This window comes from Schistocerca serialis, unplaced genomic scaffold (genome assembly GCF_023864345.2).
Source record: "Schistocerca serialis cubense isolate TAMUIC-IGC-003099 unplaced genomic scaffold, iqSchSeri2.2 HiC_scaffold_879, whole genome shotgun sequence".
NCBI classification, from domain to species: Eukaryota; Metazoa; Arthropoda; class Insecta; order Orthoptera; family Acrididae; genus Schistocerca; species Schistocerca serialis.
In genome coordinates, this window is record NW_026048495.1 from 708,226 (window position 1) to 711,741 (window position 3,516).

The window sequence follows — 3,516 nt, forward strand, 5'->3', positions numbered from 1 at the left end:
TCTACTATTATAAAGAAATATGTGGCCTGCTTTATTTCACTAATGGTAATTCTTTTTATTCAATCAGAAAGAAGCTCATTATTTCATATTGTTGAAGAAAAATAGCTTCTATGTTCCTGCCCTGGATTTCCACATCGTTCAATGTGCTCTGCGAGCAAAGGATCGAACTCGGCTTTAAGTTCAAGGGACATCATAAATTGACCAGTATGTAATGAATGGAATCTTTGAACGTGTCCATGTAGGGGAAGTCAACACGACTTGTTAGCTTCTTCACTACTGCAAACACCCTTTTCAACACACTGCGCCAGTGCATTTTTTCTGTCTCAACATGTGACTCGAAGTGGTTATCTGTTGTTCCAAGTGACTTTTTTCTTGTTAAGAGTGATAACTCAGAATTTTTGTGTTCAATTTAATTCTCGTGTTGAGATAAAATATTAGATATATTTTTCCAACCGGCAATACGATTAGTAGCAATCGCGGCCTTACCTCTGAACAATTTACATGCTGCAAAAAAAAAAGCACTGGTGCTACTGGAGTTTGCTAGAAAATCACGCAAAGTAGATTCACCATTTAAAAATTTACGGTGAAATATATTTTTGTTCAAATATCTGGTTTTGTAGCCCATTGATAATCTCGAATAAGAAAATCACCATTACAATTTTGATTAATGCCACGTTGTAAGAGAGCGTCGACTGTTGATTCGTTGACACAACTCAGTAGTGATGATCCTACAGAATGGTTATTTCTTTTTGTAGTGTCTGACTCGATACTTTGTTCCTGATTTCAGGTTTCACAAAAAACTATTTGATTTTCTTGTTGGTTTTTTTTCCGTCTGTATTTACTTGTTTTACAACAGCTGCAGTGGCAGAAATATCATCCGTACTACTTGAACTCGAAGTCACCCCAGCAACATTTTTTGCGAAAAATTTATCTACTCTCCCAAGCGTTTTCAGAACAATGGCTTCTCGTTCTCGTCTTTCCTTCGATAATGTCCGAAATGCCGCCTCACTTAATTTTGCACGTATGCTTTTTTCACTGTTATTCATGTTAAGGTACTTACAAAATTGTCAACCAACATTCAATAGAAAAAAAATTGGAACTGGATACAGTCTTCCTTTCTTTTCTTTCACAATCGTACTACACGGCACATGAGCACTATGCGTTTTTACTTTACACACGGCACTCGAGCACAAAGATTTTTCCTTTGAACACGGAGCAATGAACTGACCAACTCTGATTACTCGACATAACTGTGCTATGAAAGAACGACAATGCGGAATAATTTAATTTCATTGTCGCCTGTTTCTCTGTTATCAGTGAACAGTAGAAGCACACCTGCAGGTGGGATTTCGTCTCGTAAAGAAAACGGGACAGTCCGTTTTTTGGCTTCTGTTTCCCGCGTCGCCGGAATTTTAGCTGGGACCCAAATATGTTCTGAATATTCCTGACACTGTCGTTCTAATTTAAAAAGCAAATAATTTTTGCAGTTTCTTGCTGTGAGATGTGCTGGATAGACTCTTATCCCACTTATTCTTATAACACTGTAGTCGTCTTACTTAAACATCGGTAGTTGACACATCCGATATTTATCGATAATATTTTTAAGAACTATCGGTTGTTTGGGTCATTTATTTGAATAGAAAAATAACTTTGTAATCAATTTTCATTGCTTAAAATACTTCAAGATATGCAACTTTTGTTTATAAAAAATACGGTATTTAAGTTCTTATCCTTTGGTCTGTTGTTTAAAACACAACATTAAAAGATAAATGTAAGGCGTTCAAATTCTTCTCCTTTAGTCAGCTGCGTTTTAAAGTAATTATTTATCTTGCCTTGGAGAAAACTCTCTCTCTAGGACCTGAAGTCGCTGGACACAACAAAAATTTATTGGCCATTACACGCAACATGCTATTAACTTTTGCACAATATTCTAATACTCAAGCATGCTTGTCTATTATAGAGTTCTTCAAAATATTGATGTAGATCAGTTATGGAATCAGTGACTGGTGTATCGGCATAGACATTACGCTGTTGCTAATTGCGCAAAAAATGTAGAACATCCGATTTCAAATTGTTAGATGTGTTAAATGGTTTCAATTTTTCATTGACTGATTTAATCAAGGAATCCAGAACACTTCGTCCTTCAGTAGTCGTTAAGGTGCTTTACTAGTCTGAAAGCTTTGTAGGAATACCTCGTATAAGAGGTATAATTACGGAAGCTGTGATGTATCACTACCCTGATAGTGCTGTTTTTGCTACTTCAAAAGGTTCAAGATGATCTATTATCTCTTTCATAGCTAAGTAATTTTCTGCTGTGAGGGTAGGCAGTGCATTTGAACTTTCATTGATCGCAATCTCAAGCTCACTTCGTACTTCCAAAATTCTTTTGAACGTGTGGCATGAGCTGTTCCATCGAGTCGGCACCTCTTGTATCAGTCTGTTTTTTTTTTTTTTTTTTTTGCTGTTTTTTGAAAAATGCGCAGTTTGCCACTGACTAGTGTAGAGTTATGAAAGAAAGTCACGATAGCGTTTGTTTTCAATAAAATTTTGGAGAAATTTCTGCTTTGAAACAATCTTCTAGTTATAAGTTGATGCAGTGAGCAAAACACGGTGAATATCGAATCCTTGAGATTTAGGCAGCTTTTTCGTAACTACAGCGTTGTCTGTAACCACTACCACTGTCTTAACAAGGATATTATATAGCTCGTTCACGTTTTAATAGGCACATTGTAAATTGTTGAAGAACGGTGCAACAATCAATAATGGACAAAATAACGTTCACACCGGAAACAATATTTAATGTTAATGAGAGTGGTAACTCCACTGCGCATGTGCCAGGAAAAATATTAGCAGCTAAAGGATACAAGCAGGTTGGATCCATGACATCAGCTGAGCGTGGCAGTAATGTTATAATGATTGCATGCATTAAAGCATTAGGCAACACTGTGCCAACCTTGTTCATGTTTCCAAGGGTCAACTTTAAGGAACATGTGTTGAAGGGTGCACATCCAAGTGGCTGGTCTAAGATCAGTATTTTTCGGAAATATTTAGCAGCATTTTCTCATTTTCATTTGTCTTCACATGGGAAATGACTTGTTCTAATACTTGACAAGCACGAAAATGATATCACTGTGGAAGTATCACACTAGCAAAAGGACAATGGTATAATCTTTCTTACGTTGCCACCACACAGTAGCCACAAGCTGCAGCCTCTAGATAAAACTGTCTTTGGTCCATACAAAATTTTCTACAATACTATGTACATAATGGCTGCAGTCACACCCTGAAAAACCTATAACCACTTACGATGTTGCTGAAATTTCAGGTCGAGCTTATCCATCAGCATTCACATCTGTGAATGTTCGATCTGGATTTCGAGCAACTACGATATGGCCCATGGCCCATAAATGGTAACATACTCCAAGATGATGAATTCCTCACGTCGTATGTGACAGATAGACCGCAACCTACTTGAAGTACAGAGGCTGTATCTAGCAAAGATGAACTGGCAGTAGT